Genomic DNA, 27,428 nt, shown 5'->3' on the forward strand with positions numbered 1-27,428 from the left:
AAGGAAACAACTCTTCTGTAATTACTAAGGAGACTTTTGAGATCAAAAGATGTAAACAGCTTCTTATCACTGTTGTCCCACAAATTCCCCAGCTGACTGTGTGCTAACCCGTGCCCTGCTGGGCTGCAAGCAGCTTGAAAGACAAAGAGCCGAGGTCAGAGCAACCTCTCTGGCCAAGCCCTCAGTGTGCAGTGAGCTGCATCTGCTCATGATGCGGCAAAAGGCTCAATGCAAGCATTGCTCACATATCTCTCTGGACCCAGAGGCACATGTCACACCATCCCCAAGGACAAATCCTGATGCCATCAACTGCCTGGCAGCAGAGCATGCTAAAGAAGAGATCTCTGCCAGGAAAGGGCAGTGGGGCTGCTGGGTTCCACCCCACCAAGCAGAGCCAAGGCCCTGCCCCTGCAGGGCTCACCCAAAGGGCCCACACATGTGCAAGCATCGGTACCAATTTCACAAGGTGCTTGCATCCATGCTCAGACCTTACTATTCTGAAAATGTATCTCAGCCCTCTGCTGAGGCTTTAAAGAGCATTGTTAACTCCATCTGTGTCTTTTGGCTCCCTGCTTTTTATGTCTATGTTTTTATCTGCTGGCATCCTTAGAGTGTTAAAAGTTGCATTTAACCTTGTTAAAGGAGGACTGCTTCTATTTTAAACTGAAGCATTTTGGGCACCAGTCATATTTTGCTTGCAACATTTCCTTATGGCTAAATATTTTTGTTGGAATTCCCAAATGATAATGTAAAATCCAATGAACTGAGGAAGAGCGAGTACTGTTGTGGAAGGGAGCTTAGTGCTATCCTTGGTACTTTAGTATAAACTATTTTATATCCAAGACAGTAGATGAAATAGCAGTGATTCATATATAGTCATAAGATTTAGTCTTTTTTTTCCTAACTGAATTTCTGCGAGCATATCATGATTCCTTCAAATGTATGCAGTTAAATCAGTTTTATTGTGCAAATTGCTTTATTACATGGAGTGAATGACAAAGGTCCTCCGAATGAAGCATCACCTCATCTGCTGCGTAGCTGGTGCTGCAGGAGCAAGATACACACCACAGGTTCTGTGCTTGGGCCACTGTGTACTTAAACTTCTTGAGTCTATTTATTACTTAATATTCTTTGAATATGTCAGCGTGCATTTCTAAGATCTACTTTAATGTGGACTCACCTGGGGGTTTTCAAGAGAAAATGGCAAATTTGCAAACTTACTACACTGAGAGACCTAAAGTAGAAAAGTTGGTTTGGATTTTTTAATCTAATTGACAAGCTCAGTGCTTCTGGTCCTTAGAATTCACTTCCTTGTTGCCATGCATCAGGGCATCCCTTCTGCAGAGACTCACAACAAATCCATGACATGACATAACCACACAACCTACGAACAGCTCTGCTTTTCTCAAATGCAATTCTTTGGGTGTTTTCTTCCCATAAAATTGGCTTCAATTTGATTTGAGATATAACATGAAAATGAATCCTCCCAGAATGAAAATGTCGTTTGCTCAGCTCTCCTTCCTCCAAATATCTGTGCAATAACGATTGAAATAAAATTAGCAGAAAGAGGAATAGCAGAGGGACAAGCATGACTAAGCAGACTGAAGAGAACATTTGTGTCTGCCTATGGTATTTTTCAACATTTGTCCCTAACTCTGTTTCAGTGTCTGTTGGGAACTGCTGCATCCATACAGAAGGATGATGAAGGTGGCTTACAGCGATCTTTGCCCTCAGACTTTGCACTGAGTGCAGCCTGGCTAGGTGAAACCTGGCCATCACCTCTCAGTGACTGTTAGGAAATAAATACGTTTTTTTAAAGTGCTTCAAATATACTCTTCTTGGTCTTCAGGGTATATTAGGAAATGCTACTGTCAAATAAGTATTTCAAACCACAGTAGAAGCTTTTGCAATATTACAGAATGGAATAATAGAATCACAGAATGACTTGGGTTGGGAGAGACTTCAAGGATCATCAAGTTCCAACCCCTCTGCCACATTATCTATAAAAACTCATCGAAGCTATCATCTCTGCTGAAATAGGAAAGGAAACATCTGTAAATTATTTCTTTATCCCTTTGAAATAAACAATTGCTTGGTAGGATAGCTGCTCTTTTATACATCTCCCTTCTGAATAGAGATACCGAATCTATCCTCATTATCTGCTCTTTCCATATTTATTCTAAGAGGGAAAATACACAACAGGTGGGTACAATGCATGAGAAACATATTGCTGCACAGCTGTGATCCAGTACACTAAGGTCATTGCTTCATCTGGGACATAACTTGATAATGGAGAAACAATTAAAAAAAAGAAAAGAACTGTGCCTTACCTTCAACATTTCAGTGATAAAATACTGGGTATTGCTACAGAGATAGCAATTAAATTACTTTTTCTTTTTCTTTTTTTTTTTTTTTTTCTGGAGAAAAGGTCTCAGTAAACAGCAGCCAGCAATAAAACAGACTAATTTCTGCTAGGCTGAAAAAATATGACAAGGCTGAGATTGTTCAGCTAATGAACCTGCTTCTGTAGTCTCTTTTGGATAACGATGTTATAACAGTACCAAAAGCACACCTATATGAAAGATATTAACAATTCCTCCTGAAGCAGAATATGAAGTAAAAGAACAACCGTCTGGAAAGGATGTAATTGGTCTTGTGTTACAGGGAATTAAAGGCAGCAGTGGGGGTGTTACAAACTTTTCATTACATGAAAATGAAAACTGGACATTATGGGGTTAGTGGACCGTAATTCGTACTGAAGACATCACACATTTTTCTACTTATTGAAACTGCGCTACTCAAATGCCTCCACTCTTTGTTAGAACTGTCAGAACCTATTACCTCTTCTTTAAGAAATTTCAACTGGCTCAGCCATATCTTTGGTTTGATCACTATCTCACCCTGAATTTCAATGGTAAATGTGATTTTTAGTAGTTCAGATGTGATTGAAAGAAATGCTAGGAACAGGAGGCAGATTTGTCCCTCAGTGCCTTATATATTCTATGCTATGAAATACTTGCAGATAGCCCCCCCCTCTTGGCAGAGGGGCATGAGATTTGTCAGGGACTCATTCCATACTCTTATGTTGTTTCTCTGGGTAAGCTTCACCTGGATCAGAAACCCCAGAAAGTCACAAGCTGTACAGGTCTTCCTCCACTTTTTCAATGCAGATGAAAAGTTACAGCAGCCTTAGAGCTACCTGGCATTTGTGATGAAGGACTGGCCTGTTCATGGACATCCCACAATCCAGAAAATACAAAGCTGAGCACTGCTGTTTCACAGAAGAATGGCTCTGTGTGCCATTCCCAGTGCTCTCTGTTCCACATCATGCATTTAGGTATGTCCTTCATGGCTACAGCATGTTGCTCCAACACAGTCCTGCACAAGGACTGCATGACAAATTGGCTGTTCACTTGTTATAGCATTGGAGGTCATTCTCCAGCTTTTATACTGGATAGGAAGGATGAATCTTTCACTCCAAATGTAAGAACACCTCACTTGCTGCCAGAAGAATAAGAGTACATTAAAAAAACAACTTGATAAGCATATTGATTAATGAACACATGGATGCTGCAGTTAAGGACTTATTTCAAATTTGTTGTAATTCTGATTGCTATGCACTCATACATGCTATCATAATCCACAGCAATAACTAGACTATTAGAAACACTGAGAATTAGCATAGTGAAGCAGCAAATGAGCCCCTGGATCATGAAGACAGAATGCTATGCATTAGTCATACATTTTTCTCCAGTTTAAGACAATGATAATTATAGGATTAAATGGGTCAAAATGATGAAGGATTTGAAAGAATTTACATTCTCTTATATCACACCAACTGGCTGACTTTCAGAGTGTCCTATTTAACCAGCTTGTCTCTCTTGCCAGGTTTTAATCAGTTTCTAAATAGTTCTGCAAAAGTTTGGGATTGAACCTTCTAAAAAGTTACTGGTCTTATGACCAGTTTTTCTCAACATCATCTCCAAACAGCATCTCAGCTTGAAGTCCAGATGCTTAAGGTACCTACCTAGGATGGATGAAGAGTGCTTCTGGATACAGCATGGTGTTCGATTCAACACTGTGAGATTGGACTTGCTATCAGAGCCTGGAAGCTGCAGACTGTGAGCCACAGCTCTGCCAGTGTGTCATTCACATGTCATTGGAGTGCTGTTCATTGGACTGACCTCAGGAAAATACAGGTGCTGAAAAGATTCCACCAGTTGCTCATAGTCAGCAACATGCTGATCTCAGCACACGGGGTCAAAGCTGGCGTGACTTTCTGTGATATTCTGTTAATTCCTTGAAGATTTGCAAAGCTTTGTGAAAAACACTTGTGTTTTGACAGTGTCCGTCTGTTGTGAGCACGTAAGACTGCTTGTGCTGGTGATCAGCAGGTCAGCTGCTGGGTGGTGTTTCTCATCCCTTCAGAGTTGGGATTGATCTCTACAAGGAGTTCACAGCATAGCATAGCATAGCACAACATAGCATAGCATAACATAACATAGCATAGAACAGAACAGAGCAGTTCAGTTGGAAGGGACCTTCAAATATCATCAGGTCCAACTGCCTGACCCTTTCAGAGCTAAATAAAAGTTAAAACATGTTAAGATAGTGTAACCCAATTGCCTCTTGTGCACTGACTGTCATGAGACATGGGCCATCTCGCTAGGAAACCTGTCCCAGTGCCTGACCACTCTGACTGCACTGAAATGTTTCCTATTGCTTAGCCTGATCCTCCCTTGGCAGCTCTGTGCCATTCCCATTCTGCTATTGGTTCCCAGGAGCAGAGCCCATCACCTCCCTGTGCTTCCCCTCCTCAGGAGCTGCACAGAGAAGTAAAGGTTGTCTTTAGGCTACCTCTCTTCCAGGCCGGGCAGCCCAGTGCCCTGAGCCTCTTCTCATAAGAAGTAAAAGTTCCTCTCAGATCACATTCAGATGTTCATTGCAGACAAGGAAATATAGACCACATGCTGGTGTTTCTTCCAACCATTACACTTGCCCAGACCTTGTTCAAGTGTTGTATGAGAAGATCTGCAAAATGGGAAGCAGTGGCCACAGCTTCTCCCAGCACACTGTGCGGGGGGCTTTTCAGGAGACATGACACATCCACCTTCATCTGCTGGCAGAAATGCACACACAGAGCTCAGAGCTGCTGTTACTCACACACACTGCTTTAAAGCCTGCGTTTGTGACTCTGGTTCAGGATGTGACAGACCAACTTAGGATAAGGAGGGAAGGATGGCTAGAGGACATGTAGCTTGCCTTGCATGGGTGAGAAGGTAGGATTTAGGGGCAAGTCGATGGAAATGCAGGTAAAGGCGGAGGAATGAAAGAATACAGAGTTCAGAGAAGGGCACTCAGGTGTAGGAGATGTGAAAGAGTGGAGAAGTAGGTAGAGATGTGTCTGGGGTCCTGACAAGAGTAGATTGTTATGTAAGCAGTCAGGGAAACTGACACTGACAGATTTGGTTTAGGAGGCTTGCAGGCACTTAGGAGGATGCCTTGCTCTCATGCACACCTGGAAGATACACTGCAGAAAACTTAGGTTACATAAGTGTCCTGTCAGTGATTTACCCAAGCAAAAATACATGCCTATGACAATATGGAGTATACCGGTTTTAAATCAGTTGATAACCAGAGATTACACTTCTCTGGAAGGAGAAACAATTGCCAAGAACAGAGAAAAACTACCTGTTTTCATATGAACAAAGCAGAGCAGAAAAACAGAGATCAGTCCAGTCATTTCTTCTCTCATGCCAGCCCACAGAGCACGTCAGGCATGACCAACTCCAAGGATCAGCTTTTAAGAAAATACCTGAGCTCTGGAAGTTGGGATGCCTTTTTCCAAACCAGGGTGAGCTGGTCTACCATCACACGCTTGAGAAGCAAGTGACTGTCCAGAAAGTCTTCTTCACCTCCTCTGTGCTGCTGACCTTGTAGACAGAGCATGGCCAGAAAGCTTCATGTGATGACCCAATCACATTTAATTTCTTGCAGGAAGGAAAGCTGTGGAGAAAGGACAGCCTCTTTGTTCCTATGGTCTCAGGCATCCTGGATCACTGGCCTCCTGGGGCTATCGTAATGTGAATCATGCAAACAACAAAAGATGCTGGTGCTTTCTGTTAGCCTGGAGTTCTTCTAGAATACCTGGTTGTAGACTTACATCCAGGCACTCAGAAGTTATTAATATGCCATTCAGTGTTACATCATACAGAGCTACAGCATTCCCATCTGGATAGTATCAGAGTTAATGATAAAAGGAAATTAGAAGCCTCTGGTGGGCCTTTGTAGTTGCTGTTATCCCCTGGAGACAGGACTTCATCCATGCAAGAACCACATGGGTGAGAGGGCAAAGAAAGAATATTTTGCTGCAGCAGAAACACTTCTGTAAGTTATTCTTTCAATAATTACTAGACAACCCTTTTCCTAGTGTTTTGCTTTTGTCTGAATCTTCTGTATCCACAGAAAAGGTTTTCTATGACGATTTTGCAATGATGATTTCTAAGGCTTTAAGGATCTGTTACATTTGCAATAAACCTGAGAAACACTTAACCGTTTTCTTTTCATGCCCTAAGGGCTCAAAGCTGCTGGAGGCATGGTATTAAAATTCTTTGCCAAGAGGGTGTACATGCGGGGGAGCCATGGAAGGAGACAAGGCTCCTGGTGGTGTTGGGAGGAAAAGCGTATGTGCTTCATCTTTTCAGCAGCATCTATTGGAAGGCACTGCTGGACTGGTTCCCAGCATTAATTTGCAATTATCACAATAATTTACATTCAAGCCTTAATTAATGACGATCTGGATGCATATGGTGGGGTGATGTGAGAAGGACAGGCGAAATCTATTTCTGCCCCTTTTCATTCTGGTAACTCTGGGCATGACTCACTGCTCCTTGCTGTCTCCTGACAACGTATGAAGAGAGGGATGTACAGCAGAACAAAATGTTTCTTACTCTGATTATTTGCTTCTCAGCAGCTCAGTGCCACCCTAACCACAGCCTGATAAATGGTTTCCGAATCATTTTAAATCCTCAGAACGTTTATGTAAGGAAACGTTTGAATATGTGAGTATCTCAAGGTCATTTGTATATCAAGCTGTCATTTCAGTGCTGAACGGTTGTTGGGGGGGGTCAGAGGGTAGAAAACCCTGTTCTGTGGAATGTGCTGTGGAGGCACCTACAACCTGCTGGTGACAGGCACTGAGGGAAGTTGCTAACAGAAGGGACGCTATGAGGTTAAGGGGCTTCATTTTATATACAGTAAGATAATTAACCTACTAACCAGCACTCACTTGAAAGCAGCACTGCGTTTTTGGAGTGCTCAGGTGCTGTCTGCTCCAACTCACATCCCAGCCTGGCTGCTGTTTAAAATCTCTGATTTGCTAACTTCTGAAGTACACCTCTATCTGTGTGCTGTCCTGTATGGCTTCTGCATCTGTGTGTAGGGGAAGCACATAGCTGCACCCCTCCTGCTGCACAGGGCTGTCCTCAGGTTCACATATGGGTAACACCAGGGCTGTGTGCAGCAAACCCTCTGCACACAGTGATTGCTTTGGGGCAGAAATCTTGTTATACCAGTAAGGAGGACGCCATGCTGGATGGCATTAAGTCCTCTGGTCTGCACAGCATAGACACAGTTGCTGAGAATAATGACCCCTGAGCTCTGAGTACAGTTTTACTTCAATCAATGGCATAGCTCTCACAGAGCTGACTTCCTTTGGAAGAGTCAACCATTTATCTTATGTCCATGCAAAATTTTGTAAAAGGATTTACTGCTGATACTTGATGAGATCTTTCTTCCTTGGTTTTAATGCATTTGACACTGTTCTGGAGACAATATTTCAGGTGAAATCATATTAGTCAGGGCAAAGTCCACTACTAAATGATGTCTTATGTTTGGGGAATGAAAAGTAGATGTTAGCATACCTTTCCCCCCGCCCCCCTCCCCCCCCCCCCCACAGGATTGGAAACAGAAGTGGGGTCCTCAGGATCTCTTTCTGTTCTATTTGGTGGTCCAGTTCAATAGCACAGAGTGCTGAAGGCATCTCAGGAGCATGGGCACAGCAGAGGAAAGGTGACTTGAACATGGGCCACACCTTTCCAAGATAAGAAGCGCTGGGGGGCCTATGGATACACCTCAGCTGCAGGATGAGCTGGATTAGAGGCAAAAGCATTTGGGAGAAGGGTTTGATACCACCAAAGAGATCGAAAGAGTGTGGGCTGGAGCCACCCCACTGACTCTACACCTTATTCCACACCACTCTGGCAGTGGAAACCAGATGGGCTCTCCAGGCCTGCAGTTTCATCGGTCTGTGAAGTGAGGAGAAAGCTCTTTGGCCATCCCTAAGACTTTGCTTCCCACTGTGAAGATCTACTTATCAGCATAAAACCCGTGCTGGATGGATGGCTGGATATGCATGAAAAATACATGTCTGGAATCTGGTCTGAACTGTAGAAACACACTGAAATGATCTCAGGGAAAAAGTTTCTTGAGTTACCCATTTACAGCCTGCACACATTTCATACCTGACAGTAGGAAAAAGCACTGTAAAAATACCCTTAAGAATGTGAATCTCTGCTCTGATTTGCACTTAAAAGACAACATCTGATTAATGTCTGTGTTTTATTAACAGAAGGCTGAGACGATGAAAGCATCTCAGATATTACCTCTATTGTATCAGAAACTTTTGATAGCATATTGTGGAAGAAAATATCACATTTCATTAAAAACGATCATCGTAACACAAAGGATTTGGCAGCGGTTTATAAACCTAGTGGTAATTTTCAGTGTCACCCATTTTTCAGTCTCTGAAGATTATTAGAAAAAAATGCTTCTGATGACCTCCAACAGGATCTGCCAGTGCTCACCGGTCTGTGCATGGCTGCATGCTGTTGTGCACCAGCTGTGGAGCTGCCTTCGCTATAAGCAGCACAGCTGCTGTGTCAGCAGTTAACACAGCTCAATTTTAATAGACTCGGTTACACAGCATATTCTCAGACCTTCCAGCTGTGCCTAATGAAAATGCTTACTGACACTCGTTCCAGTCTCAGTGTACCCCTTTGTGCTGCTGTTCACTTATTATTTTTTTATTATTCTGCGTACAAGGAGTCTCAGCGCTCCAGATAGATGAAATGTCATATACATTGAGGATAATCTCCCATCACTGCAAGGTTTCTCCTCTATTAGTCGTCTCTGTGTGCTTCATTTAATCTGTTTGCTACCCGTTAGAAAGGCTGCCAAAGCATTTGGTTCTTGAAGAGCTGAGTGCTTCATTTTATCTGACGTAACTGCATCAGCACAGCAACGATTTATAAAGAATAACTTGTTTGTCGGTCTTAGGCTTTTTTTCATGGATTGCCTTTGAACAAATAGCTATTTTCTTGGATTTATTAATTATTCAAAATGTTAAAGACTTTGAGGATTTGATTATGAGCAATTTTATGTGACTATTTGGTATTCAGTACTCAGCATCTAAGGCCATTACTTTGTTGTGTAGACAGATGAAGGCACATCTTGTCTTCTCTTTTCTGTTGACAGAAGATACTGCAAAATGTCATGAGAATTTTGCTCAGAGGGTAAGAGCTTAGGAAGAGACAAGAAGAAAAACCCAAATTTACCCCAGAACTACAGGTTAGATAAATGGTTTTCTAAATAAAATTTCTGAAGTAAAGATTATTGCCAAATTTATTTTGTGTACATGTAGAATATTTGTTTCCTCACGATACTCATGTTTGTTTCTCATGTTTCTCATTCCCACAGAGGGGAATTGGGTGCGTGCCCAAGAGAGCACCACAGCTCAGGTCATGGCTGCCTTGTGCTTTGGTGAAGAGTATGTTTCTTCGTACAAAATACTCTGAAGGTGCAGTTGTCATCAGTCTGCAAATTTCTCTCAGGATTATTGTGAAGGTAACAGGATGCAGTTTCCAGTTCTGGAGGGCGCTGCCAGACGATTGTGCAGTTTGCTGGTCTCTGAACATTTGCTTTCTAATTCTACTGAAGCACAAAAGGTTTTAATTTACAGTTAATGAGCTTTTTGTGGGATAACAACCTGAGCTCTTGAACAGCAAGTGGCTTAAATACATTTGAATACTTGATAAGGCAATATTTTGTAATGAGTTCTTTGATCTGCTCTTGCCTACTTTTGCTGCAAGGAGGAGGGGAAAAAGGGAAGGCTGTTGCTGTGTGGTAGAGGTACATATTGCTTCTGTCATTGTGTAGGTATAAATCTGAACGATGAGCATGACAATGCTGAAAATTCGTATTTCAATTACCATATCTATTTGCTACATATTTAATTGCCATACACAATCTGGGAAATGGGTGCGTGATTGGATGCTGCTGGCTGGAGTTTTTCTTCCTATCTCTAAGCTCTATACCTCCTCAACGTAAGTTTTTCATTGCTTTGATGGACACATCTACTTCTGGAGTTCTCTGAAAAGCAGACTGTTAACCTGGACCTCAGAGTCACACGCTGTGCTGAGGCCCTCTGTTTAGGTTTAGCTGTTTAGGTGAATAAAGAGCACTTTCATTCCTTCATATGGCTCTGCACAAGCTAAAGCAAGTGAGGGATGCAAGCACTACTGAGGTCTGCCAGATCAGCACAGGAGCGGATCACAGCACAGCCTGTCTGAGCACTTGAGAGGACCCATCTGCAGTTCTTTCCCTGTCACGTTCAAGATGTTTTTTCAGTGAATGTCCAGTTGTTGCCTTATTTCTTTTCCCACAACCTTCCACCATCTGGCTTGTGTTTAAAAGACACAGTTTAGTTAAACACATTAAATTTCAGCAATGTGGGCTGCAGCCAGCTCCTGCTCACCAGAAACTGGTAGCATATTTTATGTCAGCATTCAGAGAAAGATAAGAGTTAGCCGGTTAGAAAGTGAGCAGAAAAGCAAAAGCTATATACCTTAAGGCTCCCCCAAGCAATATAAATTAATCTATTCTAAACTCCTTACATCATTTAAGCTTCTTGGAGCAGGGATTTGTTTTTAAGTCCCTGTAAAATATCATGTTATATCCATTCTGCTCTATAAAATGAGTAAAACCCACAAAACTCAGCAGACATGCCAGAAATGTATGGAGTACCCACATTTTATCTGTGCAGAAGCATCACTAAGACACTCTCAATGGTATCTGAAAAGTCGTGGCAGTCAGGTGCAGTCCCTGGTGGAAAAAAGGCTGGACTCTTTTCAGTGGTGAGTGGAGACAGGACAAGGGGAAACGGCCGGAAACTGCAGCATAGGAAGTTCCACACAAATGTGCACAGGACTTCTTTACAGTGAGGTGACGGAGCACTGGAACAGGCTGCCCAGGGAGGTGGTGGAGTCTCCTTCTCTGGAGATGTTCAAGAGCTGCCTGGATGCCTACCTGTGCGACCTGCTGTAGGGAACCTGCTTTGGCAGGGGGTTGGACTCAATGATCTCTGGAGGTCCCTTCCAACCCCTACCATTCTGTGATTCTGTGATTTTTAAGAAGGGTAGTAAGGATGACCCAGGGAACTACTCACCTGTCAGCCTCACCTCAGTGCCAGTGAAGATCAGGGAGCAGATCCTCCTGGAAGCCATGCTGAGGGACATGGAAGTCAGAGAGGTAACTAGCATGGCTTCACCAAGGGCAGGTCCTGTCTGACCCACCCTGTTGCTTTTTATGATGGCATAACTGTGTCAGTGGACAAGAGAAGAGCCACTGGTGTAATCTATCTGGAATTTAGTAAGATCTTTGACACAGTTCCCCACAACATCCTTCTGTCCAAACTAGAAAGACATGGATTTGGTGGGTGGACTGCTTGATGGATGAGGATCTGACAGGGAGACTGTACCCAGAGAGTGGTGGTCAATAATTCAATGTCCAGATGGAGATGAGTGGCAAGCAGCATCCTTCAGGGGTCAGAACTGGGACTGATGCTCTTTAACATCTTCATCAATGACATGAACAGTGGGATTGAGTGCACCTTCATCAAGTTTGCAGATGACACTAAGATGTGTGGTGCAGCTGACATACCCAAGAGATGGGATGCCAGAGATACCTAGACAGCCTGCAGCACTGGGTCCAGATTAACATCATGAAGTTAAGTAAATCCAAGTCTTTCACCTGGATTGTGGCAATCTCCACCATCCACACAAGGTGGAACACTGCAAAAATGAACCAGGGATAGAACGCCTCCCCTGTGAGGACAGGCTGAGAGAACTGGGGCTGTTCAGCTTGGATCAGAGAAGGCTCAGGCAGACCTGAGAGAAGCCTTTCAGTACCTAAAGAAGGGCTATATGAAGGAAATGGACAGACTCTTTAGTCTGTCACAATAGTCTGTTGTGACAGGATGAGGGGAAACGGTTTCAAGCTAAAAGGGGAGATTTAGATTAGATATAAGGAGGAAGTTTTTTACAATAAGGATGGTGAGGCACTGGCACAAGTTGCCCAGAGACATGGTGGATGCCCCATCCCTGGAGACACTCAAGGTAAGGCTGGACAGGGCAATGAGCAGACTGATCTAGCTGTAGGTGTTCATGTTCATTGCAGGGGAGTGGGCAAGATGACCTTTAAGGACCCCTTCCAACTCAAACATTTCTGTGATTCTTTGATCATTAAATCCAATCTAGTTCTGCACAGTATGCACTGAAATGAAAACTCATCTTCAGTTAACAGTGCTTTGGCATTTCTCTGCCTGTACAGAAACAGACTGAGTCGGACACATTTAATTGCAAAAAAATACAGAATTAATCAAATTCTGTTCAAGATTATGACTGCCAAATTCAAGCTTTTGTATGTGAGCTAAAGGCACGATGCAGGTTTTGATTACAGGTTTCTGCAGCATTCAGAGTTGCTCAGCAGCTCAGCTAGGGTTATCTGTGAGCCTTCGGATTCCCACGTCCCCATGGTGGCATAGAAAAAACAGATGGAGTAACTGAGATGCCTATGTTTAGGCAAATTAATCAGAATTAGGTATATAATTCCCTCCATGGTCAGTGGACATTTTTTCAGAGCAGTTGAGAGCAATTTGGTCACGCTGAGGAGGGAATCTTGGGCCATTTTTTCTCATCTCATCTTAAAACTGTCCAGAACTACTCCTTGATGTGTCAGAGCTGGGCTGCAACTGAAGAGTTGTCCTGAGTCAGCCTGGGAGCAGCAGGGTGCATCTTTGCATCTTCCTGTCCCCCAGCTCTATCGCACTCACCTTTTGGCTTGACCTTCTGGTCAACAGCTCTCTAACTACATGCCACAGAGGGTTACTAGATTTCAAATGCTGCTTTTTCAAATGTTGCTATTGCAACACACAGTTTTTCTGTGTGTGGTCTTCTTTCTGTACAAAGAACAAGGTAAGAGAGCAAGAATGTTAAGTATACAAGTATAAGCATGTACATGTGACTACAGCATACAAAGACTATAAGGAAAACAGCAGTTTCTTGACAACAGCAGTTGTCATTAAGCTGTCTAATAATTTCCATTTCTGGAAATGACTGGATGGCCTCTGAATATGAAGTTTATATGAGTTAAATCTTTGTTTGCTAATTCTGAAACAGACTCTCTATTGATTTGACTTCCCATGCTGTAAAACCCTGCTGCTTCAATGCACGTGCCTCTGGGCCAACTGGGGGTCAACAGAAACTTCCTAAGAAAGATCTTGATGGCTTTTCTTTTCTTCACTTGAAATGCAAAGTCCTCTCTCTCGTTATAGAAAAGTGTAGTAATGGCAAAGCTACAGGGGAAATGGATCCATAAATTTAAAGGTAACAGTCAGGAGCCTCTCTCTGTTCTGGTATGGGGTACACTCAGCTAGCCAACCACTGGGTGTTTCTGGAATGCACTGAAATACCAGCAGAGGCTCGTTCTTTGTCTTCCACTTTTAACTTGACAAGATTTTTATGTTTTTATGTTCATATTTTCTATAGTTTCCTTCCTGACATGCTCCCAGAGATAAGTACTTTCTTGAAGTAAATGGCAGGCCGGTACTGGCTGGAAGAAAACTTCTCTTTGCGTTGTCTAGCAGAAGCTACAGAATTTGCTCCTGATTCCTCCACAGCCAAAGGACAGTGCATCTCTAGCTGATGCTCTCTTGGTTACCCTGAAAGTAGTATAAAGAAATTTTAAAACTCCTATGCAGTGTAATATTTGATCATGTACTTTTTCATGGACTTTGATGAAGAGAGGTGGATTACAAACTGTGAAAGGGTTCTTTTTTGTTTCACATGGGACAGCAATTCCTGTTTCAATTCATTACAATGAGTTTTCCTGCATGGATATTCCTAATACAAGTCTCCTGTGTTCCTGTGTTCTCTTTCATATTCATGTCACTAAAGATAGACTTTTTCTGGATTCCAACTATTCTGATACATTTAAAAATTATTCCTTCAATGGAAATACTTTAAAAAGTAGAGTAGGAATATCCACGTGAGAAAACTCAATATACTAAAATGTAGTTTGCTATTTTATTTATCTTGGGAAATGGCAAATGATAAATAACAACTGCTGCTTTAGAAACAGCAGAAAGCAGTAGATTCTGCAAACTCACCATGCAACTACAGCTGTATGCAGGGCTCATACACCCTTTGGAGCAGCTCTACTTCTCCTTCTGCTCCTGACCTGCTATCCTGGTCTTGAATCAATGCACTATAAAGAGCATGAATGACACCAAAGGTCAGTAGCTGAATTTGAGGTTCTGATGGGGCAGATGCCTGCTGATAAGGGAAGATGCAATACTTACAAATAGGCGATAAAGTAGCTTGGTCACAGGGTCCAAATATTTTCCCTAAAGAGGGAAAATAGGTGGTGACAAGGGCCACTAAAATCAATGGGAAGACTCACTGATCTCAGCAGCCTTTGGATAAGGTTCCAAAAAACAAACAGAAAAAGATGTTGGGTCACTAATCATTGAGGAATTGAGGAAAAGTAGGAGAAAAACTGCTTTAAACAGAACTTTACTTTGTAGCTTTCATCTTTACCAAAGAAAGTTCTCTAATGCAAAGGACATACTTCTAGCAGCTTTTAGCTGGTTAGCATTAAGACTGCTTTCCTTGGATGCACACAGCAGTGATTGTTCAGGAGGACAGTAAGAGGTACCCAGGTAGCTGAATTAAAAAAAAAAAAAAAAACACAAAAAAAGAAACCCACAGAAAAAAAGAATTAGAGGAAGATAAATGAAGCAAATCCCAGCAAGTCAGAAAGTTTCCAATATCCTAGTCACACAAAAAGCAGCCAACTCCACAAATGTCAGGAGAGGCATTTGGAAATGCTCACATAGAACAACCTTCATTAAGAAGCAGGTGAGCTCTACCAATTTTTTCTGTCAATGCAGGACTATTTTACCTTTTCCAGTTCACTTCCAATGTCACCTAATACAGCAATATAACATGCAGATATAGTTGTTGTTATGGAGAATAGCCTGTTGTATGAAACTTCACTGTTGTCAGTGAAGAAACCAGAAGGTTGATATTTACATCTCAGTAACAAATGAAATGCTCCTTGGAAGAATTAAGGGAGCCCAAGGATGAGCAGATCCCTGTTGTTTAACTTGTCAAGAGGGAAGTTGTGAAGCAACCAGGGAGAAAATCAACAGAGATCAATTTGTGTAAATGCCATTGAGGTACTAAGAACCTCCTGAAATCTGTAGGTGCTTTAAAAGAAAAGAGATCTTTGAATAGTTTTAACAATTTCAACATAGGAAGTGAGTATCTTAATGTATCAGGGCACTCACAGTACTGGCATTCAGGAGTGGAAAAGAGTTGCTTTCTATTCCCAGACCTTACTTGTACTTTGCAACAATCTAAATATATATATATATATATATATGTATATATATATAAATAACAGGCAGAACCTAAATCAGCACTCTGGTTCTGGCTGTGGTAGAGTTAATTTTCTTCACAGCAGCTGTCATGGTTTTGTGCTTTGGATTTAGGATGAAAATAGTGTTGATAACACACCAGTGTTTTAGTAGTCACTGAGCAGTGCTGCACAGAGCCAAGGACATTTCAGCTTCCCACGCTGCCCTGACAGTGAAGATCCGGGGAGCACAAGGTGCTGGGAGGGGACAGAACCAGGGCAGCTGGCCCAGACTGACCAAAGGAATATCCCATATCATATGGCATCACGCAGAGCATCGAAACTGGGGGGAACTGGCAGGCTTCCATTGCTTGGGGATGGGTCAGGTATTGGTCAGCAGGTGATGGGCAATTGTGTTTTGCATCCCTTGTTTTCTGATTACTTTTCTTTTCCTGGTTGGTTTTTCATGTGTGTGTTTGTTTTTTTCCTGTTGTGTTTATCTCAACCCACAAGATTATTTTTTTTTTTTTCCCCACCAATTCCCTTCTCCATTCCATTGGGAGTGGGAATGAGAAAATGGCTGTGTGATGCTGAGCTCTCTGCCAAGCTAAACCACGGCAATCAGTCAGTGAAAGCCCAAAGGCCGTGGCTGGAACCTTTGCACCTCTGAAGTGCTCCTACGGTGTTATTCAGAAAGTATGAATAAATATCAAGCAGTACATAAGCCTTACATTACAGCCTTGAACAGGATGAAGTTAGTCCTGAAGTCCTATTGCCAGGCAAAAGTCCTGTAAGAAGCCTCATTTCTGTAGAAGAATGTCATTACAGCAGGAAGAGATGAGATTCATCTCCACACACTTCTGTGATCTCAAAGCTGGACACTGGGAATAAAGGCAGGAGGCAGCAGTCTCTCCAATCAAAGCAGGAAGATGTGAGCTCCCGTGACTAAGTGATTCACCCCAGTCTAAAGAAGGCAGCTGAGACAAATCAGATGAGCTGCTCTCTAGAGACTTCTGTCTCTCCACTGACAATAAAGAGAAGCTGGACTACAAGAACAGACACAGTGTTGAACTCTAAGTGGCTATAATAAAGTGACAGAAATCCTATCTTTCACAAGCACTGACAGTGTTTTAGTGTAAATCATTTAAGACACATTGAAAACATTTAGACCAGGAGAAATCAAGCATCTTTATGCAGAGAAGCAAATACTAAGAGGTAATACACTTAGATGTCTGAAAATCGTGTGCTTATAGCTCATTGTGTAAATAAAGAATAAAGCATGCAAGTAAGGAGTAAAGAGTACCTTCAGGTACACTGTTTAGCCCTGGTATTTTTCAGTATGACAGCAAAAAATCTTACTTGCAGCGGATGCTGATTTCTCAGTCTGACTGGCCACCGGCCGGATGCCTCCATCCTGTGGATGCTTTGCTGTGGAGGTGTTCATGGACCCAGCACCTTGCTGTACTCCTGGGGCTGGCAGCACAGAGCAGGCAGCTCAGCAGGGTGCTGTTTTATGTAAAATTGCAAATAAAGCTATAGCTACTGTATTAGCATTTCATTAAAATTATTTTTGCCACCTAAGTGGGCAAACTTATTACAAAAAGGGGAAGAACATTGACATGGTGTTTCAGAGGAACATTTTCAGACACTACATAGGTGATCAGATGTTGAACACTTGTTATTCTTAATGTGAATGATTGCTTTAATCCCCTTGCTATCATGCTACAAAATTGCCCTTGACATGATCTTTTGCAGTGCACTGAGCATTATTTTATAGGCTGTGCTCCTAATGAACTTGCTCTGGTGAGAAAAATGCCAGTGAAACTGAAAAAGTCTGCACCTCTTTCTCATGTTTGATTCCTTTTGCATTTCTTCTTGAGGTAATGTCTGGATTGTGATCTCTTTGTTTCTAGAGCAGTACATTAAAAATCAGCTAATGTAGCATTAACTAAACACTAATAGGCCATTAAAGATGGACTTTCATGCTTGAGAAAACAAGAACGTTTCAAATGTAAGTATGAGGCAATTTCATATGCACGAATTTCTGCTGCCTGATGCTATTTATATTAATAATTTATACATGACTACTATAAGCTGCAGTAGATATCCCAACTTTCTTGGCTCAGTGCTGCTTCTTGTCCTCACAAAAGGCACAGGGGGCCCAGAGAGGGCTGGCCACTGCCCCAGGCTCCCCTGCCAGCTGCCTGGCTGGAGAACAGGCCCAGCTGGGTGCGATGCTGGCAGCACAGCAGTGATCCAGGAGCAAGTAATTCTTAAGAAACCTGCTGTCGTAAGCCCCTACAATTTGCATGATGATCAGCAAATGTTTTCTTGTATTTTAGGGCACAGTTATACTTCCACTAAATTTATTTACAGTGCAGATACATACACAGCCACCCTGGGAAGCCGATAACCTTGTTAGGCACACACACACACGCTTCTGCAAGCACAAAGGAAATTTCCACTGCAGATCTGGCTGAAGCCCTTCCTGCTGTGGTGTTTATCTCCATAACACAGACCCACAAGCCAGAAGGCCCGCTGTCATGCAGCCCCCACATGAGGCAGGGCTCCCAGCCCATACATTTGGCTGCCTGTGTTCTGCCCATCTCTCACAGAACATAAGCCCTGGAGGGAGCAGCCGATCCTGTGCTGCCCATTCAGTGTACTGCACTGCCCACCCTGTGCACCCTGAGCCCCTACTGCTTCCAAGAAGGCTGCCAGCATCTTGCCACAGCTGAGAAATTAAATCCTTGTGCACTGCCCACTGAAATCAATGGGAATGTTTGCTCTGCATAACCTCACAAGTCAAGCTTTTTATAAGACCTGGACTTGTGGCAGGTGTAGTTCAAGAGATACCTTTGAAACTATGCAACTACACAGCTGACATGAGGAAACAGAGAATGGGAATGGATGGCGAAGATGGTAGCTTTCACCTCCTAGAGCCATTCTCCTGATGATTTCCTAATAAGAAGTTCTGTTTGAGTTGCTGTGACTAAATAAGCAATTGTGTTTTGCTTTGGTATAATCATGATAATAAAACTTGCCTGTAGCAAAATGCTGTTGTGAGGCAAGGACATGACTTCCATCTGCCTTTCTCAGCTTGTCTTAACCTCAGCAAAACATTTTTTGAACAGAAGCTGCTCACACACACACTTAAGTCCAAGACACATTTTCAGCCTCAGTCTGCTGATAGCAATCATTCAGTCCCTTGCCTTCCCTCCACTTGGGTGGGTCTTCATTAGAGAAAGAAATCAAAATATTCCTGTTAGCATTGAACTGGTAGTACATACATACCACCTAGCCAGAAAGAGGCAGAGGGGACTCCCCCCCCCCACACACACACACACAATAAAACATCAGATAAAAATCTTGCTCTGATAGAGCCAAATATAATTTCATTCAAGACCAAAGTATAAGCAAATCAACCAGCTCATTACTGGTGCGTTCCCATCCCATCTAGTCCAAGGTCAGACAGGCATGGCTCAGCATTTGAGTTTTCTCAGGCTTTTCCATGGGGCTGTTCTGGGGTTTGTTTGATGTGGCAGAGTTAGGGTACCCACTCACTAGATTTAAAGACCTCATCAAGCTGATGCCTTGATAGATCGCTGTCTTTTCTAATTATTGCCTATATTTAATTGGAATGAACACTGTTGAGCCAATACTTTCAGTTTAAAAGCATACGCAGATAAATGGTTTCTGGTCTTTGAAACATCGGAGTAATAGATGCATTGTTTATGTCTGAAATAGGTTGGTTTTCAAGAACTAGCCCTTTTGCAAAAAACATCTGTTCCTATGCCCCTCAAGACAGCATTAGATGATGTTAAGTGCTCTCATTTTTCTGCTTCTTAAGATATTTTTATCAGGATGAGTCATTAGGTATTCTGGTCACTTCTCTTACAGATGCAGTTATGATTTTAACGGGGAAAATGTCAGTTCTGAAAAACCTCTCTGCTACATCTTTCTATTCAGGGAGGATTTAAGCTATCATGGAAGTATGGAATGTGACCCACAGGACACCTTGCCCCTGCCCCAGGGCAGACTCAGCATACCTTCCCAGCACTGCTCAACCTGCCTCCAAGGGCAGACAGCCTCTGGCATTCCCACAGCTTGAAACTGGTGTTATTTAACCTAAATATGCTGTTCAGGCACTTTTTAGGACAATTTATTTTCCTGGCCTGCAGAACAATTTTGTATCTTGCTGCTTCTGCTCTGCAAATTGACCCTGTGTTTCTTCAAGCAGAGCTGAGATGTTGCCAGTGATAAACAGGGCAAAAGGATTACTTAACACATCTTCCACACAAATCCTGTTTCAACATCCTGCTGCAAATCTGAGTGCCCTCAGTAGCTCAGCATCACTGACATAGGTCATGTGCCTCCTGTGTACCCCACAGTCTTTACTAATATACAGGTGCTTTGTTCTGCTTCTCTCATCTTGTGTTGGTACAGTGAGTTTTACTACCTACTTATTGTACTACTTATTTCAGATCATTTCAGTTTTTCAATATCTTTTTGAAGTCCGGCCATGTACTGCAGTTATGTTCTGTTCAAGAGTTGCATTGCTTCATGTCCAAGCCCTCAAATATTGCGTAATACTGAACTATGGAGAAACCCTAGCATGAATTTACTTTTAATTCTCTGTAGAAATATGGATTTCCAGCCAGCTTTACAATTTCACAGGAGTTTCAATAAGAGTGCTTCCTTAATTTGGTTATGAGACTCCCCGGTAAGTCAGAAGATAGAGCCAATATCATAATATCTACCAAATTCTTCCCTGCTCAGAAGTCCTTGTTTCCTCTCTACACATAACATTAACCTTCTCTTTCCTTAGAAGTGAGCCTCTTTCCTTTCTTGCCTGCACATTTTAGCAAATGTCCTTCCACATATTTTTCCTACTGCTTCTTGTTTCATTCTGTGTCAATTGTTTTTTTTTTTTTCCTATGCATCGTCCTTCCCGATTTTGCCCTTGTAGGTTTGTGCTAGACTTACACATACCTTTTTTAGTAACTTGACCTACTTTCTACACCAAATAATTTTCAGGTCACTGAAAAACTCCTGAGTTAGCACAAGTGGTTTCTCACAACACTTCCTGTATCTCTTTCTCTGAAAATAAAGCGTTTCTCTCTTCGAGACAGCGTTTCACAGAACTTCCTTCTGACCCCCCTTTCTCTATCAGCCTAGCTTGCCTCTCAGTTCTCCAAATAATGACGTTTGCTTTCTTGAAATCCTATATTTTTGTTTTCTTGATTGGTAGATATCAGGAATTCCATTCCTTATGATCATTTGCATCAGTTTGTCGTCTTCACACTCTGGGCCAATTCATCCTCTGCTCTATAGAACCAAGACCAAGGGAGCCTTTCCTTCTCCGAGAGCCAGATGGCAATCCCAACACAACAGGGCTGCTTCCTCTCCTCTTGTCCTGCTCAGAGTCTCTCTGCATCCTTGCCTGTCTTCGGGGCTCTTGTAATGGCACGGCTTTTCAGTATTTGCTTGCATCCAGGCTCTCAGGGACCAGGCCTTCTGGGATGTCGGGTTAAATCTGGAAACAGGCATCTCTGTCACTCTTATACTTTTCCTCAGCAGACTGCTGGTTTCATACATCTTACAGTGATGAATGACCGTCCTTAAATCTTACCAGTGATGAGTCCTCATCAGCTACCAAGGCAGAGTGTGGATAGCTACTCAGGTCACCCAGAAAAGAGTTATTAAAACACAATAAAACCACACTGTATGCTCCCAGTTCTCATCAGCATGAGAGTGGTCTACTGCCCAATGTCATCTCACTTCAGTATTTTTATAACAGGCAACATTTTTATGAGTCTAACTACAAACACAGATCAACCCAGTGGAGCTATCAACACCAACACTCAACGTCCAAATGACGAACAGATGCCTGCTGTTCATCTGAGTCTAGTCTAGTGGCAGTATGCAGACTTCTCTACAAAAATAATCTGTGCTACTCAGTACCCTGAAAGTCAAAGGTGCAAACAAAACCGCTTTCATTACCAAGTCCAAATTTGATTCCAGCTAGCAACATGTTGAATAGTTTCTTTCTGACTCTGTTTTAGAAATTCTAGGATTATGTGAGGCTCCAAGACTTTATTAAAAGCTGAGCAATGCTTTATGATTGCAGAGAGAAACTGGAAAATGTGCACCTTTTTGGTTCAGCAGCAAAGCAGCAAATTTAAAAGACTGATTTGTTGTTTGCTGCATTTATTTGAATCCTGCTATTTTAATGAGAACTCTGTGCCCAATAATTTTGAAATGTTTGGACTTGCTGCAATGCCAGATAAGCGTGGCACATGTTTTCAGGATTGAGACCATTAGCTGAAGTGGTCTAGTTTGACATATTTTCCTACCTGCCTTCCTGAGAAAAAGTAGTAGAGATAAAATAATAACCTGACCAAATATCAATGTTATGGAGTCAAATTTACCTTGGTTGATGAATTTGACTACTCATTATGCTTAGGATGATTTTTCTTTTGTGTGCTATGTTGCTTAGCTTTGTAGATTCTTTGTCCAGTGACAAATTAGTCTTCCTTGGTTTGTCACTGACAACAAAGCTACTCTCACAATAGGAAATCAAGCTTATTTCAAGACTTCAAGGCTTAAGTAAGCAACATTTCCTAGGTCTTATTTCCATAGTGAAGAAACCTGCAGATAACATGGAAAATTAGCTTTCCTATTTTCCTTCATGGTCACATGAGGCAACCTCTGTTGTGCCAGCACAAAGCATAATAGTTGGTAGGAAAAAAAAAAATCAGCTTCCTAATATTTAGTGGGATGTCATTCCTCTGTGTAATACTAGCATATATATTATATTGAGGCTTTTTATAAGAAAATCATGCTTTACACAGATTACAAAGCCATTCTGGTATGGATCACTTCTTGGGCAAATTTACCTTTAGATCAGCATGCACATATTTAGCAGAATCCCTCAGTAGGTGTTTAAGGTAATGGTACGAGCAGAAGTAATTCAGATTAGGCACATTGTTGGGCTAGGGCTATCATAAAGTTACACAAGGTGCAGAAAAGCACTTCTTGTCCTTACCCATTGTCATCCTCACCTGGAAAGTATTAAGCTGTGTTTAAAATGTTAGTCAAATAAAAAAAAAAAGAGACTCTTATTGGCCACTAGTATATTATCAGCCAGCATCAGCCTCATATCTTAATCAAAGCAGAGGCCTCACTCAAGGGAAATCCACTGCAATGAATTGCAAGCAAATGATTCTGCTACATTCCTGAATTGCCCCAAATCCTAGAAACTTTCAAGGGGAAGGGCTACAGCACCAAATTATTACTCTGGTGTTTTAAAATGAGGATGATCTAATCGGAATTTGAAAATGAGCGTTAATTTTGTTTTGTTTGTTTCCTTGCTTCACTATAATTAAATAATTGGTGTAATTCACTTGCTTTTTCCTCCACATAGGGAAAGTTTTTGGGGCAACACAGAAACATACAGCAGTTTAAATAAGATTTCATTCACTGAAGAGGGAAGGCAAGAGGAACTAGCTAGCAGACAAAGCATACAATCAATGCATACAGAGGTGTAAAAATCAATTGGCATACAGAGTTTTAGGCTATGTAAGATTATCACAACAGAAAGATCAAAAGAAAGATGGAAAATACTTACCAGTGTTACAGGCTCACAGTATTCTTCACAAGAAGTAATCTCCAGGAAGGATCCTTCCTCAGTGGTAATCAGCACTTAAATGGAATCTAGGAGAGGTGGAGCCAGGCTCCACCCCTTCCAGTAGCACAGGTGAATTGCCTTCACCTGTGCTCCTGTGACTGACTCATTGCTTGTTTCAGGTGGTCAATCAGAGGTTCAGGCCATGATTCAGCAGCTCCCATACACAGAGGCATTTCTTTTTCTTTCTGTGTTAGTGAATATGAACCTCACAAACACATTTGCAGCCCAGAAACTAGATATGGGGCTCTAAGACCTGGATGCCAGCAACATAAACACCATCACCACCTATTAAATGCAGAGGGAGGGCTGTGAATGTACAGAAACACATACGTTCATGTTTGCACAAGAAGAAAAGTGCAAAACAAATCAATATATACTGTTGCATCTTTTCTGCCTTCCTCTGCTTGGCTGGACAAGGAGGGGATATGGCATAAGGAGCAGCCTTGTCCCTCCTAATAACCAGAGCAGATTGCATATTTCTGTAATGCTTGCAGAAAAGTTGTATCTTTTCCTGTGCCTTGGCTCAGCACAAGGAGAAGCACCAGCCCAGAGTGTTGGCCAACCCATGCAAGGATCACAGCTTTAGGTTGGTTTCCATACCAAGAACCGCACCAGTTTTCCTCCCCATGCCTTGGTGGTTCCTTTAGCTGGAACCTAACAAGAGGAGAGGGAACCTTTAAATCTTTTCAATTTCAATCCACATTGCCTATTGCTCTCAGAGCTGGGAATTCACTCAAACCTGGGATTTGACTTATAGCCCCTCTTCCTCATCTACCACACTCTACACAGCCAAAGCAGCATGCAGGCCTGTATAAGACACTGAAGTGACAGCCACTTGTGTCCCTGATGAAATCAGACTGGCTGCCACAAACTGATGCTAAGATTGCCAAATGCATACATAGGATGGAACTGCTATATATACATATATATATATATATACATAAATATATATATATATATATTTTTTTTTTTTTTGCAAGGTTACTGGGGCAAAACACTGGAAGTCAGGATTATTCCAAACCAGCAAGTTTTTTTCAAGCCCCTCAACAGCTGTACAGGCTGCTGAGCGCTAGGAAATAGTTAAAGTCAGCTCAGATTTTGATCCTTGTTTTAAAAGACTGTTAGCATAAAGCACTCAGAAATACTGGATCATTTAGTGCAGTGACTAGCAAATTCCTGCTGGGTTGGAGTTTGGTATTTCATCTTCCAAATAGTTTCACTGAGCACAGAAAAGCAGCTGGAGAGACTTTCCTGCAGTGGGAAAGATGCTTTTTCCATACATTGATGAGAGAATAAGATTCACACTATGGTATTACACTTGCCTAAGTGTGCCATAGTTGAACTCCAGTGCCCAATACTGGAGGAGTTAAAAGGTCTCCTTGGTTCACTTGAAATTAAAGCTGAGATATCTTTCTCCATTCTGATTTACAGGACAGTAGGGACACCAGAGCTATCATGGTTGGAGTAGCTACTGTCTGCATGCACAGCAGACAATAAGGCAGCGTGTCTGGCCTCCTTGCCCGACCTCCTCACTTGAATTCCTGCAGCAGTATTGGCTTGGGCAGAGGAGGTACTGCCACAGCTGAACACACACACACAAAAAAAGCTACGGGGAAAGATGCAGATCCCTTCTCGATCCTAAATTTGGAGTTTCTAAATAAAAAGGATTAATTCCGTGTTGCCTCCTTTCTCTGCTAAGATGCAGTTCTCAACAGATGGTGAAGAGCAGCCTGAAATTAAATGTATCCTGCTTCACTGCTAGATGCCTTTTTACAGTGCTACACCCTGGGTCATGTCCTCACCTCTCACAGCTATGGGGTGTAGATTTAGCTGCTCATGCTGGTTTTTTTGAAATGCAATTTCTGTTTCTTTAGAATGGCCAGATGCACGCATTTCCACCAGGCTGCCCATTGGCAAAGGGTAAGGGGTACAGCTCAGCAGTGTCACAGCAGGCTCAGGTCTGTGATTTACCCACAGGAGAAATGCCTGACAAACATTTCATTAATAGAATGGATAAAACACTTGAAAACTAACTGCAAGGTGTAAACTGCCTACTCCAAGGTAACCACTCCTCAGGCTGTACACGGTGTGTTTATGTTGTGAGGTAGGAGACTAAAACCCACCTTTTCACAGAATCACAGAACTCCAGGTATTGGAAGGGGCCTCTGGAGACTGTCTAGTCCAATCCCTTGCCAAAGCAGGTTCCCTACAGCAGGTTGATCAGGAAAGCGTCCAGGTGAGTTCTCAGTATCTCCAGAGTGGGAGACTCCACAACCTCTCTGGGTTCCATTGTTACCAGAAGGTCTGGAATACCTTCTCAGTGACCCTTTGAATAGTGCCTTGCATTCTGATGCCATTCAGTTTTAGATTTAGATCTTAGAGCTCCTCCTTGAGAGCAAGGATGCTTTCCCTTTACATTTAGGATAACATGACCAAACTGCCGAGTGATTCCCAGTCAATTAGAGCAGTGTTTTAGAGGGCTGGTTCTCCACAGTCATCTGCTACCCTCAGCTTTGCAGAAGTTTGTTCCTTGAGCTGCCCTGATGCTGGTTGGTTGCACATTGTCCTCTGCCTTGGGGGTACTGAAAACTGAAATTTCGTCTCCAAGCTTTAGACTGAAACTAATGATTATTTACCTCATAGATAATCTTCTAGTTAAGGAAAAAGAACTTAGGCATCTCTTCTGTCCGACTCACAGAATCTGCTTGTGGCAAGACCAGAAGGAGCAGCCCTTGAGAGTAGCCCTGTGGAGAAGGATCTGGGGATCCTGGTGGATGGAAAAGTTAACATGAGCCAGCAGTGGGTTCTTGCAGCTTGGAAAGAAAATGGTATCTTGGGCTTCATCAGAGGAGGGCTGGCCAGGAGAAGGGAGGGACCGTCATTACAAGAAAGACAGAGAGCTGTTGGAGAGGGTCCAGAGGAGGGCCACAAAGATGATCAGAGGACTGGAGTACCTCCCCTGTGAAGACAGGATGAAGGAGCTGGGCTTGATCAGCTTGGAGAAGAGAAAGCTGCACGGTGACCTCATTGCAGCCTTTCAGTACCTAAAGGGAGCCTACAAACAGGAGGGGAGTCAACTCTTTGAAAGGGTAGATAATTGCACGACAAGGGGAAATGATTTTAAGTTGAAAGAGGGAAGATTTAGGTTGGATGTCAGGGGGAAGTTCTTTATTATGACAGTGGTGAGGTGCTGGAGCAGGCTGCCCAGAGAGGTTGTGGATGCCCCGTCCCTGGAGGTATTCAAGGCCAGGTTGGATGGAGCTCTGGGCAGCCTGGTCTGGTATTAAATGGGGAGGTTGGTGGCTCTGTCTGTAGCAAGGGGGTTGGAGATTCATGATCCTTGAGGTCCCTTCCAACCCTGGCCATTCTGTGATTCTGTGATTCTGTGAATTGTTAGACTTGGCTTAGCAAAATGAAGGAGAGATTCTTTTCACGATTCTTTTCATGAGTCTTATGTCAAGTTAAATGGAACAAATCAGTGAGGTTTGGGCCAGTTTTTGGAAGCTCTCCTCCAGGAGAGAAGAGTATCCAGAAGTACCCAATTGAGGGAAGAGAAGAAATAGCGCACAGAGAAGCACACTCACTCCTCCTACATCAGTAAGTCTTGGGAGTCAGAGAAGAAATTCCTGCCAGATGCATATATAACACGATCTGGGTAATGTGGAGGTTCTTTACACACAATATTTCTCTCTCGTGTTTCTATTTATAACTAGCCCCAGACATATCAAAAGGCACTAAAGATTTATTATGTTTAGCATAATTTTCTTCTTTTTTTAAATTGCTTGATGATAATGACTAGTTGATAATGAGGAAGTTTACTGCAGACCAGCAATGAAACCAATGCAAAGAAAAAGGAAAAGGAAAAAGGAAAAAGGAAAAAGGAAAAAGGAAAAAGGAAAAGGAAAAGGAAAAGGAAAAGGAAAAGGAAAAGGAAAAGGAAAAGAAAAAGAAAAAGAAAAAGAAAAAGAAAAAGAAAAAGAAAAAG

General features: G+C 42.4%; 1 long non-coding RNA gene across 1 annotated transcript; it reads right to left on the reverse strand.

Moving 5' to 3' along the window:
- Nucleotides 1–19,224: 19,224 nt before the first annotated feature.
- On the reverse strand, nt 19,225–23,427 carry LOC122180736. The gene is made up of 2 exons (XR_006179214.1): nt 23,384–23,427; nt 19,225–21,289 (listed from the first exon to the last, which is right to left on the reverse strand). It is a non-coding gene; the product is annotated as an uncharacterized LOC122180736 (long non-coding RNA).
- Between the last annotated feature and the right edge of the window lie 4,001 nt (nt 23,428–27,428).

Source organism: Lagopus leucura, unplaced genomic scaffold (genome assembly GCF_019238085.1).
Source record: "Lagopus leucura isolate 7727_CA_CO unplaced genomic scaffold, USGS_WTPT01 Super-Scaffold_100008, whole genome shotgun sequence".
NCBI classification, from domain to species: domain Eukaryota; kingdom Metazoa; phylum Chordata; class Aves; order Galliformes; family Phasianidae; genus Lagopus; species Lagopus leucura.